Source organism: Balaenoptera borealis (genome assembly GCF_965194805.1).
Source record: "Balaenoptera borealis genome assembly, chromosome: 8".
Taxonomy (NCBI): domain Eukaryota; kingdom Metazoa; phylum Chordata; class Mammalia; order Artiodactyla; family Balaenopteridae; genus Balaenoptera; species Balaenoptera borealis.
This window is the reverse complement of record NC_138865.1, coordinates 18,970,825-18,987,371: the sequence shown is the minus strand read 5'-3', so window position 1 is coordinate 18,987,371 and position 16,547 is coordinate 18,970,825. Positions and strand designations below refer to the sequence as shown.

At 44.1% G+C, this 16,547-nt stretch overlaps 1 long non-coding RNA gene across 1 annotated transcript in view; it reads left to right on the top strand.

The window, feature by feature from the left end:
* Positions 1-16,275, top strand: part of LOC309633980 — a 47,249-nt gene extending 30,974 nt beyond the window's left edge. The window contains exon 2 of the long non-coding RNA XR_014247805.1: positions 309-16,275. This is a non-coding gene — a long non-coding RNA (uncharacterized lncRNA). The remainder of the gene's footprint in view (positions 1-308) is intronic.
* Positions 16,276-16,547: the final 272 nt, after the last annotated feature.

Genomic DNA, 16,547 nt, shown 5'->3' with positions numbered 1-16,547 from the left:
ACACTAGTGAGCTTTCTACTGAGGGTTGGGCCTGGCCCCTGGGGAGGGAGGTCCTGTGTGGCACCCGATGGGTCTAGGCTGCTTCCCAAGAGAGCTCCTGGACAGGCCCAGAGAAGCTCTGAATCAAAACATGCTGGCAGAGCCTCCGGCTCTCGCCCCCAAGCCGGCGCAGACCCCAGGGACCCAGCCCCCCCTTGGAAACCCCGGGGGCAGCTGGCCGTTTCTGCATAGAAGGTGACATTCTCTGTTTAGCAGGCCTCTCTCAAGTGGTCTGTCGGTGTTCACGGAGCGTTCGTGCATACACACAGGTGAGAAGTCGGCAGAGAACACCGTTCCGTCCCAGAGTTCTCAAATTCAGTGTGGAGGACAAGGCAGGCCTATCACAGCGGAGAAAATTATCAGTTCCTTGCAAGACGACTCGCTCTCTGGTGCCTAGTGATCACTTCAGAGTCCGCAAGGCTGAGGCTGCAGCGTCATGTGGGTAAGCACCCCTCTGTCCCGGCCACCTGGAAGTCTGGCTCTTCTTAGTGGCCCTTCCTGTTGGTCTCTGGCTGACCTTTGCCTGGGAGATTTTCTGCCTCCCCTCTCCCACCCCTTCTCTGTGATGGTCTAGGAAACCCCCTCTTGGAGCGACAGTGAATGTGTTGGCTGAGTGGGTGGAGGCAGCCTGGTCCGGAGCAGTGGGTGAGGCACAGAGGACGCCGCCCTGCTCTGCAGCCTGTATGGTCCCTAAAGACAAGGCTTTCTCTCGTTGACTCCCGAACCTCAGCTTGCCTGATGGGATCAGGGGTGTTCTGAGATGCAGGTGATGCGGCTCTGGCTCCACAACTTTGGATTTGATCACCTCAGGGAGCGGCTTTTCGTTTTAATTTTAAATAAATGTCCCCAGGTATTCACTGGACAATGCTCTGCTCTGAGAAGCATGAGCATCTTGCACTCTTCTGGGGGGACAGAGATATGGGCCTTTAATTGTGGGATTTCGTCCACAAGTTGGAGGGAAGGCACGCTGGTTGAAGGATAGCCCGCAATCACTCTGGTCTGCGAGAGCGTGAGGTCTTAGCAGAGGGCGGATGAAGGCAGCCAGAGGCAGAGGCACCCTGACGTTGACACTGAGACAGAACACAGCAGGCCTCTGGACGTGCCGTCTCCCCACTGTGGCGGCCCCCAGAAAAAGCCAGATCCAGTTAGGACATAACAGAAAGGTGGTCGTGAGATGAGACCCAACCAGCACTCCTCAGCTGTATCCTGCGGATACACCTACGGCAACAGAGTTTTCCAGGGGCTGTTGGATTGAAAAGATTTAAAAATCATCCTGAGAGAACGACATAAATTGTGTATGAGTCCACCTTCTAACCCAGCTTCTTGCCTGGGTGACCCAGGAAGCTGGATGGGTGTGGCTGTGAAGACAGTTGAGTGATGGGGAGGGGTTCACCTGTGACCTCCTTCTCCTTCAATGAGAAGCTGGCACTGAAAACCTCACCTTTTCTTGGGTGGCTTTCTTTTGGGTTCTGGGTGAAGTTGATGATTAAATGGTCCTATAGATTAGCATATGCGACAGTTCACCCAACCCTCAATCTAGAAGTACTGCAGATCCTTAAAAATCTATCCCAGTAAGGTGGATTCTCAAAGTGTGGCCCCAAGGCCGGCAGCCTCTGCATCACCTGAGAAATGTAAATTATTGGGCCCCACTCAGACCTACTAAGTCAGAAATTCTGGGGTAGGGCCGCGCACTCTGCATTTCAAAGAGTTCTGCAGGGGCTCCTGATGCCAGGAACCACTGCAATGAAAAAATAATAAGTCTCATAACAATGCAAATCAGTTGAGGCAAAATTAAGCCCATGCTCCCAAACATCAAGACTAGTGGCCCTTTACACCATTATCTTGGCACCCATTTTTCCAGAACCAGAAGGCATTCCATCTCTCTAGCTATCTCTTTCCAAGCTGGCTTTTCTCCCGCCAGAAACATTCTCTGATATCCTCACTGAAGACTGGGTTATGTCTGCCTCCTCTCAGGTCCCCAGTGTCTCTGTTCGATACATCCTTCCCTGACTGGGGCCCCTGGAGAGTGAAGACTGTGTCGTCTCACTGCATGGGCCTGGAGCTGAGAAGGTGTACCATGATGATCACAGAACATCACTGATGGCATCATGAGTTCATGATGCCATGAACTCATCATCTGGAGTTTTAGTCAGGGTTCTCCAGAGAAACAGAACCAGATAAGAGACTTATTTTAAGGAATTGGCTAACACGATTTTGGAGGCTGGCAAGTGCAAATCTACAGGGCAAGTCGGCAGGCTGGAGACCCAGGGAAATGTTGATGTTGCAGCTTGAGTCCAAAGGTCATCTGGAGTCAGAATCCCCTCTTTCTTGGGGATCTCAAGTCTTTTTCTCCTAAGGTCTTCAAATGATTGATGAGGCCCACCCACTTTATGGAGGGCTGTCTGCTTTTCTCAAAGTCTACTGATTTAGATGTTAATCACAGCTAAAACTACCTTCACAGCAGACATTGGGCCAAACATTTGGGTGCCATGTCCTAGCCAAGTTGACAGTTAAAATTAAACATCACACGGGGAATTCCCTGGCGGTCCAGTGGTTAGGACTCAGTGCTTTCACTGCCGTGGCCCAGGTTCAATCCCTGGTCAGGGAACTGAGATCCCACAAGCTGTGCGGTGAGGCCAAAGAAAAATAATTAAACGTCACACTAGTGACATCGTGGAAGCAATATACTTTGCGGAACTACATGGACAAGAGCCAGGGGGCAACCATTGTTAAGCTGGGTAAGATGCATGTGCATCTGCTTAGGGACACGCTCTCATGCACACACACACATACATGGGTTACAGAATGTGGCAATGACCACTCAAGAGTGCCTCTGAGGTGAAATTTTCACACTGGGGTTTTCATTTGCACCACCTCCTAAATATACATTTCTATTTGTAACACAAAAGCGGGCCAAAAGCCACTCTGTGTTTACCAAAAGCCCAGAGAACACCACTGAGAACCCAGGCAGGTCAAAACAATTCAGAACACACAGAATTTTGCTGGTTTCTGCTTTGACCTTCCTAATCAGCTGAGGGCTAAGAAAATTACCCTTAGTTTATGAGGAATTAATTTTTCAATAGCTACAGCTAATTTGTGCCATGTTTGCCACCCCTAACCAGTATGACTCATTCCTTTTTCCCCATGGTGTTTACTTCACAAAAAATATTCTATGTGATCGATGGCTCTGTGAAGAGTTCAGATTCAGGGTTTTGACCTTTAGTCAACTATGACTTCATTTTTGCTTTGGCCCTTTCTTTTTACCACCATCCATTTCTCTCTTTATTTTTAAAACAATGGGGATAAAAATAAAAGTGATCAAAGAGCTACATCATTGAATTCTCTAAGTTTCAAACTGGACCTGTCTCACTGATGCATGCATTCTTCTGATAATAATAATAGAGGAGTAAATAATAGAGGAGTGTGAATTTTCCCAAGCTTTACATTCATGAAACTTTTGATCCTTTTAAACTAATAATGACAGTGAGTACAGTTCAGTGAAAAATTTTAGAAGTTTTTGTCTTGTTTGCCTCTGTCTGTGATGTGTTTGTATAACAATGTTTCATAAATGTGTTATTGTGAAAGACACAAATAATGCAATAGGATAAACAAGCTCCAAACGAGTCCCAGGTGATTACAATCATGCAGAAAGCAGTGAGTGTGAGAGCGAGCCAGCCCAGCCCCCGGGGGACGTCAGGAGTATGCAGGAGCCTCTAGGAGGACTTGGTCATCTCTTGAGCAAAGCCAGAGGTAACTGACAGGTAAGGGAGGAGAAGCAGTAGCTGCTGAGATTGGCTGGGAAGATGTCACTGGCAATTGAAGGACAGGCATGCAGAATGCTTGTGTGAACAAGTGCCTTTGTTCTCCTTGGCTTTCATCAAAGTTTCAAAGGGATACCTGAACTGGGGTGCGGGTAGGGTAAACTTCATGCTGTAGGGAGAGTGGTGTTGGTCAGTGGTATAGAAAGTGTGATTGCAGGGCCTCCAGGGTGGTGGGCAGAGCAAGGAAACTGTCCCACAGGGTGCCGATGACACTCAGTGGATGATGGATGACACGGTGCAGGTTCTCAGCTTCCAGCTGGTGGCTGCAAGGGGCGCCTTCAGAATGAGCAAGCCAGCTAAAGAGACGGTTTTCCAGAGTGTATTGGCCTAATGGGCAGGTACTAATTTGGACAAGTCATTTTCTATTCAAGTCTGCATGTATGTGAAATCAAGCCTGGACCTTCTCTTCGAAATATTGTCAAAACGGATTAGATAAGTCCTAAAAGAAAGGTCAGCTCTTTAGGCGGGTGGTTTAAATTTTGAAGAGTGTTATAGGTGTAGTGACTTTGTCAGAGAGCGGGCAAAATAAACCTTTCAACAGTAAGCATTGGAGCATGCGCACACTTGTAAGTTCACGGTGCTGGAAGGTTGGCCAGGGCACCTTTGGAATATGAAAGTTTGAATTCCATTGTTCTTGGGGAATTTCTATATACATTTCAAAAAATCACAGTGCATTTTTATGACTTTGTGCTACAAATAGGCTGTCCTAGGACTCCTGTTCATCTGCTGTCCGCGCACGTTTTGGGGACCCTGGTCTCCAGGCAAAGGATGAAAACGCCGGTCTACCGAGCACGTGGCCGCATGCAGGTGAGTCAGCGAGGGCCCCAGCAGTGAGCCGGGCTGGGACCGCCCGAGTCAGTCACGTGGGGAGCGCTGCCGGAAGCAGCAGAGACGCTTCTATTCTGGGAACCGTCTACGCCACCTTTGAACTTTGCCTATCAGTAAGGAGTGTGTGGGCATTGTTGAGTGGCTGGTCTTAAAATAAACTGTGTTGAGTCTCCAGGGTCAGATTCCAGATGCCCGACAATGAGGGGAAAAAAAGAAAAACAAATCAAAAAACAAACAGAGAAACCGCTCAGGGAAGTGATGCTCTGTCTTGATTGCTGAATGGGGCACGTGTCCAGAAACGAAGTCTCCTGGCTGTGCAGAAACTCAGCGTTCTCTGACTTGCTCCAGGACGTTTCCCTACAGAATGTGCACGTGCACAGAACATCGACGTGATGGCATCCACTGCAACTTTTCTTCTTTTAAACTTACTTTCCTTTCTGTAACCTCAAGGATGCTTCTCTGACAAACTTCATTTATAGGGATGCTAATATTTTTTTTGTTTAATTCTCTTTTCCCTTTGAATACTTTTGGGTGCCCGTGCCTCAGAACTCTCCTGGAAGACATAACCACTCCCGGCCAGGCCCCCCCGCCTAAGGGACAGTACCATAGATGGAGGGCAGGCTGGCTCTGAAGCAATTGCCTTGAGAGCATTAAAACCTTCCTGATGATCACCTGGAATGAACTGAGACTTGCATGCATTAGAGGAAGTCAAAAATCAACCAACACACCTCTCCAGTCACAAAGGAAAAAGGGTAACTTGAAAATGTTGGCAGGGGTACATAGGAAAATCCATTTGGCCAAATAGAAAGACGAATTTCGATTGGAAGAAATGCAGCAGATGACACCTTAGCCGTCCCCCACTGTAGACACACACACACACACACACACACACACACACACACACACACACACACCCCTTATGGTAACACCCCCACCATCCCTCTTGGCTGACCTTCGCCTTGAGCCAGGCCCTCGGCACAGGGCCAGAACTTTTTCATTTTCCCAAACTGAAACTCTGTCCTTATTAAACACTGACTCCCGGCTTTTCCTCCCCAACCCAGCCCCTGGCAACCACCATTCTGCTTCCTGTGTCTATGAATTTGACTCCTCTACGGGTGTCATACAGGTGGAATCATACAGTATTTGTCCTTCGTGACTAGTTTATTTCACTTAGCATAATGTTCTCAAGTTTATCCATGTTGTAGCATGTGCCAGAATTCCTTCCTTTTAAAGACTGAATAATATTCCATTGTATTTCAACATCTTCTTAAATGACTTCATAATATTTCTTTTGCAGATGTACCATGGTTTATTTAACTAATTCTTTTTTCTTAGATGCTTGATTTATTTCCACTTTTTTATTATTATAAGCAACACAACAGTGGATATTTTCATAGCTAAATATTTGCACACATACCTGATTTTTCCTTAGGACAAATTCCTAAGCAGAAATGGAATTGCTGAGTCAATGGCAGAGGACACATTCTTAGTAGCTACATGAGGTACTAGCCTTTTACTTTTGTGAAAGTGGCCCCCTCACTGGTCTCTGTTGCCTGAAATTCTGCCTCTAAAAATTTATCTTATTCAAATGGCTCTCCAGTGATAGTTACAATCCTTCTTAAGGAAAAAAAATGCAGCTAATGGCTACCACTTTGGGCTTACTTAGGGGGCCTATTCTGTTTCTTCAGCAAGAGGAAGTACTTAGGATGGGAAGAGAAGGGGACCAACATTTTGTGAATATATCAGATGTATCAGGCCTTTTGTATGGCTATTTCCTCAATAGCCTCTCATCCTCCAGCATTCGATGGCCTACCTTCTTGTTTTAAAACAATTTAATTTATTATTTTGAGATAATTTTTATTTACAAAGCGTCAAAAATAGTACAGAGAATGCTCATCTTAACCATTTCACTGATGTTGAAATCTTATGTAACCATGGTACATTTGTCAAAACTAAGAATTTAGCATTGGTACTACACTACTGAAATCCAGACCATTCAGATGTCATGTGTTTTCCCACCAATGTCCTGTTTCTACCCCAGAATCCAATCCAGGATTCCACATTGCAGTTAGTTGTACGGCTTCCCCTGGGGACTGGGACAGTTTATGGTGTTTCTTTGTTTTTGTGACTTCGATGGTTTTGAAGAGCATGGGTCAGGTATTTTGTAGAATGTCCCTTAGTGTGAGTGTGTCTGATGCTTTCTCATGATTATTCTGGAGAGAATATTATAGGGGTAAGTGTCTCCTCATACGCTCATATCAGGAGGTACGTCACGGCTGCAACTCCCTGGTGCTGGTAACCTGGATCTCCTGGTTACGGTGGGGTCTCTGTAAGTTGGTAACGAGGCACTAAGTCCTCTTTCAGTAAGTTGGTAACGAGGCACTAAGTCCAGTTCACACTCAAGGGCAGAGGAAGTAAGATCCTCCTCCTGGAGGTTGATCAAAGAATTTGTGGACTAGGATAAACCACCACAGTAATTAATAAACATTTTGCAGTAGGTACTTTGAGGCTATGCCAATATCCACTGATTTTAACATCATCTGTGGACCTTGCCTGCAGCAATGATTATTGAGGTGTTCTCATGGGGATTTTCTCTTTCTCTCAGTCTTACGTTTATTGTTTGGAATTCGTGAAGGAAGTTTTTCCCATTTCCCCATTTATTTATTTTTCAATCATTTGTTTATGTCAGTGTGTACTCATAGATATTTATTTTCTTCTCTGGGTTACAATCTAATAGTCTCCTTATTTATTTTGTTGCTCAACTTGTTCCAGCTTCGGCCCCTGGGAGTTTTTCCAGGTTGGTTCCTATGCTCTTTCAAAATGCCCCAGCTGTTATCTTTTTGTTCTTTTTTTGAGCACTTTCTTAATTTCTGGCACAACACGACGTTCTGAGCTCATCTGGTATTTTCTTTGCCCCTGTCCTAGAATCAGCCGTTTCTCCAGGGAGCTGTGGTTCCATTTGTTGGAAATTGGTGTTTAGACACTAAGATCTAGGACCTGGATCTGCTTGTTGCTCCTGGAATATCATTGCTTCGAGACCCTCATGGTGGACAGAGCTAGTTAGTGACCCTAACCTTTAATGCTTAGAGTTTAGTGCAGGCTAACGTTTAATGCACACTGATCAACATTTATTTCGTTATCTATCTGCCCTTTTCTATATGAAAACAAACATGAATTCTAACCAATGTCTAGCTTTATTCCATCATCAGTCTATTGATATTTTAGTAAGATTTAGAACAAGAAATGTTAAAAATACCATTTCTTTTTTATTTTGCTTTTATTTTTTAAATTGAAGCATAGCTGCTGTACAATATTATATGTTATGAGTGTACAGTACAGTGATTCACAATTTCAAAAGCTTACACTCCATTTATAGTTATTATACAATATCGGCTATATTCCCTGTGCTGTACAATATATCCTTGTAGCTTATTTTATACCTAATAGTTTGTACCTCTTAATCCACTACCCTTATATTGCCCCTCCCCCCTCCCCACTGGTAACCACTAGTTTGTTCTCTATAACTGTGAGTCTGCTTCTTTTTTGTTTTATTCACTCGTTTGTTGTATTTTTTAGATTCCATATATTGTGATATCATACAGTATTTGTCCTTCTCTGTTTGACTTATTTCATTTAGCATAATGCCCTCTCTCTAAGTCTATCCATGTTGCTGCAAATGGCAAAATTTCATTCTTATGGCTGAGTAATATTCCATTGTGTGTACCACACCTTCTTTATCCATTCATCTGCTGATGGGCACCTAGGCTGCTTCTATATCTTGGCAATTGTAAATAGTGCTGCTACAAACATTGGGATGCCTGTATCTTTTTGAATTAGTGTTTTTGTTATTTTTTTTGATATATACCTAGGAGTAGAGTTGCTGGATCGTATGGTAGTTCTATTTTTAGCTTCTTTGGTTCATATGAATGATGTTTCTCACAAACCCTTTTGTTTCAGACTTGCTTTTCTAAAGTTAAGAAAAGGCTAATCCACCAAAAAACCTCGTGCCTGTGTTCATAAGCAGTGGTTCTGAGTTCAGACTACTAACTCAGGTCAGCAAAACACAGTCATGTCTTCATTTCCCTTGAAATCTGACTCTGAATCTTTGTGCCTCTAGGCTGGTGGAGAACTGGACCTCAGGCAGTCTTGGAATCTCCTTTCCCCCCAGATGGCATCCTGGGAGGTTCACGTGATGGGAGGGGCCTCTAAGCTGAAATCCATCTTGGTGGTTGCCTGTGTCCTCACTGTCTAGACTGGGTGTGGCCTGGAGAACTGGGGAGCTCTCTGTCCCCACATGCCAGGCAGGAAACGGGAACTGTAGCCAAGCTGAGAGTGCCTGGAGGCTGTCCCTCTCTGGCCTTCCTCCTCCTCTGGTTCCCTTATTTCTCCTCCCAACCCTCACACCCATTCTGTCTACCTGGTTGTCCACAGAGGCTCTTAGGATAGTCTTTTTCATAAACTCAGGCCTTAGGAAAACAAAGGCCAGCAAAGGAAGAGTCTTGCAGGCAACCTCTGCTTTGGGCCATACACGAACTGCCCCCAGGAAACAGCCTGGCTACTTTCACAGATTAGGACAGCGAGAAACACAGGTAGGGAAGAAAGTGACAAATGATGTTGATCCTCTGTACTTCCATAAGCTCTCTGTCACAGATTTTGCTAGTGTACCCAGGTTTGTCTGGGTTCACTCTTCGGCAGTTTCTCTTATGTTACCAAAGACTGAGAGTGACCATCCAGGTGTTTGCATTTTGTCCCCTGCAAGGCCGATCTTCCAGATGTTTCAACGACCTGTAGATTTGGTCTTGATAATAGAGAAAGTTTCATTTTCGGGATTTTTGTTTTAATATTCTTGTTCTGGACTCCTACACATCTGAATTTTGTGGAAATGTTTTTAAGTTTATGTTCTTATTTTGGTGTTTCACAATACTCTAGCATATCATTTTCGTAAGTAAACTTTTGTTGCTTCATTAGTTTAAAATGCAGCTGATTTGCATGCAAAAGTTTTTTGAGGAGAAATTCAGTTAATTTCTGCTAGAAGAATTAATCTAGCTGAGTTAGTATGGGGAGGGGAAGAAGAATTGTAAACAAAGAAATAACTCTTACACAAATAGTTCCTGTATCTGTTTGGATGCTTTCAGCTGCAAATAACAGAGGACCCAAATCACATGCCTGAAACAATATGGGTGGGGTTCAGGTAGGGATTGATCCAGAAGATCTGTGATGGCACCAAAAGATCTGAATACAGGATGTGGGGTTCCTTTTGAATCTTATTCTTGATAATATTTTCTGAAGCTATAGGAATAAATTATTAGAAAAACAGATTGGTGGTCTTCACCTTGAGTTTGTGTAGCACTTTATGTAACCGAGCAGGACCCTATGGGGCCTTCCCAGAACAGATCCTCCCCCACCCCCCATATCCTCTGTCTACCTCTTGCCTGTAGAAAAATATTAGCCTCCTAGGCCTTCCCCGAGTTCCAAAGAATAAATTTAATCAGAGAAGTGAGAAAATGAACAAAGAAAGGAAAACAGTCAAGCAAGACAAAATAGTAATAGTTCAGCCATTAAACAAAGTCAAGGACTTTTAGTTCCTCCTCAAGGGCTATAGATAATATTCTGGGCCATATCCTTTGAGCTGTTTTGCAGATACTGAAACCCCCACCAGGTGGAAGAAGTTAACTGTATGCTGCCCACAAGCAGTAGACCCCAGACCGACTGGAACCAGAAGGTTGATGATGTTGACTCCCAATCACCTCACCACCAACCAAACAGAAGAATGTCCACGAGCTGATCACACATCCCCCTGACCCTCCTCCCTCACCCGATCTTTAAAAACCTTTCCCTGAAAGCCATCAGGGAGTTCAGGCCTTTTAAATACTAGCTAGTTGGACTACTTGCTTGGCACCCTGCAATAAATGCTACACTTTCCTTCACCACGCCCTGGTGTCAGTAGATTGGCTTTACTGTGTGCAGGCAAGCAGACCCAAGTGTGGTTCGGTAACATTTAGACTTTGAACAAATTCCATGTTAAACACAATTCTCCCACCAGCCAGGGACACTCCTGCCAGCATCTTGGACCACTACAGCGTCTGTGAGCAGCCAGTGTTCCAACAACCTTTACACACCTCACTTCGTACCCATGCCATGTGGTCATCTTGTGATTGTCTGAAGACTTCCACTTCCAACATTCTGAGCATAACCCCAGCCCTCTCCTTCCTCCATCTGTGAGGAGTGCTCTGACTTCATGGAGTTGTCTAGTCCTTTGACCCCCTGCCCAAGGTTTTACTGTCTTCCCTCACAGCCCAGCTCTCCTCATGCACTATTTTACCTCTTTTCTATACCCTCAAATTCCTGGTCCTCTTGTCCATCTGCCACAGCTGCCCTGTTAGTGTCGCATTTTGAATCCTTCCAGCCACCTGCCTTCTTGCCCCCTAAGGCTTCATCCTACAGATGGGTAAAACAGCTTTAAAGCCTCTCACCTCAGCCGGGCTCTCAGAGCTGACGGCTGTACATTCCGTCCCCCGTCCTGGTCCCACCCACACTGTTCCCAGCATCACCTCACCTCACGGCAGATGTCCCACCCTTGCCCCTCTCAGGAGGGGGAGACACTGCACCGCCTCTGCACGACCTGCACTGGCACATCCCTTGCCTCCTTTCTCTGACTCCCTTCAAGGACGCTGCATCCACCTTTGATTTCCCCTCCCCCCTTTCTTCCTCCAGGATCAAACCCTGTTTCCATGCGATGTTTCCAATCAATCATCCTCATCTCGTCCTCTCTCCTGGCTCCTTCTTACTCCTGGACATCTCACCTCATAAATAATTAGACAGATGCATGACAAGCCCTCCCTGGCCCTGCGTCCACACCTCTGCCGAGATGCCCTGACTCCCACCTGCTCCTCTACTTCCATTTGGATTCTGCTTTTACATAAACAAGAAAAATGTGAAAAGGGCCTGCTACTGCCTGCACACTCCTCCAAAGGGTGCACCCAGGCATTAAAAGCAGGAGAAGTTTCCACGACCCATCGCTTGCAGGACCAATTAAGAAGAGGTGTCAGGCACTTGTAACATTGAAGGAGACAGGGTTATGGTGGGCTTCTGGCAATGTAACTCTGTGATTTAGGAAAGCGTTCTCCTTTAGCTGGCCATGCATTTAGGGCTGACATTCTTTCCCAAATTTCCTGTCATTTGGAGAACTTTCAGGATGGTGGTCAGCAGGTTGCCTGCCTTCCTGATGTCATTGTTTTCTAATGAAAACTCTACATGGTAAGTAGTCTCAGATCACTGAATGCACTTATCTAAAACAACACACGTGTGAAAGTAGGTAATAACAGCAGGTTCAGTTTTATTTGACTCACATTGGAATTATATTTACAACAAACTTCCTGTTTTCAACATTTATAATTAAATCTTTATTAATAACTATAAAAGCAGTAAATAAGTTTCTCCAGAATGTTTTAGTCATTTCCTTACTTCATCTCCCTCCTCACTTCACCCCAACACCCCCCAAAAAGAAGAATTTAGAACTTTTAGTTCTAGGCCATCATTCGATTTTAAAACATCATATGTTTCTTTGTTTTAAATCATCCACAACGCCTGCCTACCCACACTCAGTCACATCACCACCTTCACTGTCCCTGTGACTCAGAGATCATCACACTCTATACTTGCATGCCCTGTTGGCCCATTTACTCATCCCGCTGTGCTTCTCGTGTCGGCATCTTTTGGTTGGAGGACTTCCCACAGGAGTTCCTTCAGGGAGGCCACACGGACCGACACACAGGTCATATCAACCTTGGCTGGAAGGGTGAAGAAGCAGTGGGTTTTGTGTCTCTGGTGGGAGGGGCAGGAGACTGTTTTCTCCAGCTCTTGGGGACCAAGAGCCATCGGCCCAACAGGATGTCTGCTCTCAGGCCTCCGGAAGGTCTGCAGAGCATCAGGTCCCTGGAACGCTACCCTGAGCAGTGTCAGCCTTTTTCGTGAGTACTCGTGTGGACAAGCACACGGCTGCAGTTCACACCAGGCCCCCGGCAGGGCTGTCTGGATCGTCTGCAGCTCCTGGGCACCAGGGGGCAGCCCTGCTGTTGCCCCAGGATTTACTCCAGAGTAGGAGTTGGGAGGAAGAGGAAAACATACCAGATTCAAGCCCTCATGCGGTGGCATTTCCAAAAGCCTCGACTGGGAAATAGAAACAATCAGCATTCTTGGTGGAAATAAATGTGCCTGTGGCCTGCCTTCTTGAATAGGTTAACATGGGTGCTGCTGGGTCATAGGGCAGCGTAGAGTGAGGCAGAATCCCCTTGAGCAACCCCCCCTCCCCCCCAACTTTCCCGCCTCATCAGGGAGTGCCCCTGGGGAACCAAGGCCTTGAAGGATGGGCTCTGCTTTCACCTGGAAATCCCACCCAATACTAATTTAGAATTGCCCTGGGAGTTGAAGCTGCTAGTGGTTTGGCTGCCCCACTGGCTGTAGGCCTTTCTCCTAGGAAAGAAATCACTGCTGTTTCTTACTGCTGTTTTCTGCATTTAGCCTCAACCCGGCTCCCTGAGGAAGGGCCTAGAATGGAAAGGTGAGGAGGGCCCTTCACAGGTGACCACAGTCTCATCTGGTGTGGAGCCATAATTCTTTAATAACGTTCTTTTTCTTGGATTTATAAACATTATCTACATTCACCATCAAAAACTGGAATCTACAAAAAAGCATAATAAAAAAATTAAAATCATCTATTGTTCAGCTACCTCAAATAAATGCTGAAATGTTTAAAATTTTCTTTCCTGTGAAATTTATCGAAAACTGGGAGTCAGTGTGGCTTGGGTTCTGGGTCTCTCAGGCACCACTTTACTAGCATTTGAATTCTGTCTCTGCAGCTATTAACTGTGTGGCCTTAAACCTACTGATTCTAATTGTCTTTATGTAGCCAAAGGGAATAAATATATTGATACTTTGTAAAAATGTCCTAGGGCCACTATAACAAAGTACCACAAAGTACCATAAAAAGAGTGGCTTAAAACAAGAGAAATTTATCATCTCACAGTTCTGGATGCCAGAAGCCACAAATCCAGGTGATGTCAGGGCCATGCTCCCTCTGAAGGTTCTAGGGAGGATGCTTCCTTGCTCTCCCAGCTTCTGGTGGTTGCTAGAAATCCTTGATGTTCCTTGGCTTATAGACACATCACTCCGATCTCTGTCTTCACATAGGTTTTTCCTCTATATATCTGTGTCCAAGTTTTCTTCTTCTTATAAAGACACCAGTCATTAGATTGGGGGACCTCCCTAATCCAGTATGACCTCATCCTAACTGGATCACATCTGCAAAGACCCTATATCCAAATAAGATTACAGTCAGTTTCCAGGTGGACGTGAATTTTGGAGGACATTATTCAACTGAGTACATACATCCCTCACAGAGCTGTCACAAGGAATAAATGAGATAATGGTTCTAAAGCACTTAGGACTGTGCACAGCAGGGCACACAGTAGGACCACTATATATATATATATATATATATATAGAGAGAGAGAGAGAGAGAGAGAGAGAGAGAGAGAGAGAGAGAAAGCTGCCATATGGTGTGTGTATGTGTGTGTGCAACGTATAGGAAGATACCATGTACTGTCTATTTGTATGTACCTAGAACACATATGTATGAAATCTATAGGGAGCTACCATGTATTGTATACTATAAATTAGTGTTGTGTGACATAAAGTCTCTATCCTACTTGTTAAAACAACTGGTATTTTTTTCTTTATACCATAAAATATCAAAAACATGATTTTCAATAGCTCTTTTCCATGACATGGATGCATGATTGTTTAAGTTACACTCACCTACAGTCTGATGGCTAACATGTTCTGAATCTTCACAGGTATTGATACTCCTGTAATGAACCTCCTATGCAAAGCCTCACCAGCCTCACTTGGCAGTGCATTTCTGCCCTTGGCCCTCCCAAGAAGGGCAGCAGCAACTAATGTGATTCTGTGCCTCATCAGGCCTCCAATTCAGTTTGTTTCCTTCCTATGTAATGTCTGCTTCACCTGAAGGTCTCACACCACTTCTCCAGAGCAGGTTAACGATTTTCCCCTAGGATGGCTGGCTACAACACAGGGACCTGCCAATTGGCATATGATGGTTCCTGAAAATGAGGTCGCATGAATCTTTACCAATGGTTGGATTACTGAAAGAAGTCAATTTGATTTATATAAATGGAACCCTTTTTCTAAAATAAGACACAGGAATTTAGTAAATCTAATCAGGGCTAGTTATAACTTACCAATAACCTCAAACAGGATGATTAAAAGAAAAACAAATCCTAGTTATTTGCTAAGAACTTTTTATTAAATTTAACTGTTAAAGGCACGTCTGCATTTAATCTCTCAAATTAAGCACATACTTCATACTGAATAGTTTTTCTTGGTCATAAGTTGGGGCTAATTTGCTCTGAGTAGAGGTGCTTCAGGCTCAGATGTTGGGCTGTGGTGTTATCAACACCCCTGGGTTGCTGGGCAGAGGCAAAGAGAGATCCCTGCAGGCAACCTACTTGAATGGGAGAAGATATTTGCAAATGACATATCCAATAAGAGGTTAATATCCAAAATATATAAAGAACTCATCCAACTCAATATCAAAAAACCACACAATCCCATTTAAAAAAGGGCAGAGAAACTGAACAGACTTTTTTCTAAGGAAGACATAAAGACAGCCAACAAAAAGATGAAAAGATACTCAACACTACTAATCATGAGGGAAATGCAAACCCAAACCACAAAGAGATATCACCTCACACCTGTCAGAATGGCTGTTATCAAAAAGACAACAATTAGCAAGTGTTGGTGATAATGTGCAGAAAAGGGAACCCTCTTTTGCCGTTGGTGGGAATGTAAATTGGTGCAGCCACTATGGAGAACAGTATGGAGGTTCCTAAAAAAATAAAATAGAATTATCATATGAGCCAACATTTCCACTTCTTGGTATTTATCTGAAGAACATGAAAACACTAATTCAAAAAGATATTTGCACCCCGATGTTCATTGCAGCATTATTTACAATAGCCATAATATGGAAGTAACCTAAGTGTCCATCAACAGATGAATGGATAAAGAAGATGTGGTACACATATACAACGAAACATTACTCAGCCATAAAAAAGAATGAAATTGTGCCATTTGTGACAATATGGATGGATCTAGAGGGTATTATCCTAAGTGAAATAAGTCAGACAGAGAACCATACCATCTGATCTAATTTATATGTGAAATTTAAGAAACAAAACAAATTAACAAACAAAACAAAGCAGAAACAGACATAGATACAGAGAACAAACTGATGGTCACCAGAAAAGAGGGAAGTAGGGTGTTAGATGAAATAGGTAAAGGGAATTAAGAGATATAAACCTCTAGTTATAAAATAAAGCAGTCAAAGGGATGTAATACACAGCATAGAGAATATAGTCAATAATACTGTAATAACTTGCTGTGCTGACATATGGTTATTAGACTTATTGTGGTGATCAATTTGTAATGTATGTAAATGTCTAATCACTAAGTTGTACACCTGAAACTAACATAATATAATATAATATAATATAATATAATATAATATTTGTATGTTGCCTATACTTCAATAAAAAAAGAAAGAGAGCCCTGAAGCTCCTTGGGACTTGTACTGCACCTGGGCTCCATCCCAGTCCCCATGAGTTTGCCAGGAAGAGGCAGGGGCCTCCAGGAATACATGCCCTCAGTCTTTGTGCTCTTGGGTGGTGGCCAGAAAGGATAAATCTTCTGAAGAGGCATTTTTCCTACACTTTGCTATAGTTGCTTTGCCATTCTCAATAGAATAGCTATCTGAATACAAACCACACTTTTATTAGTTTT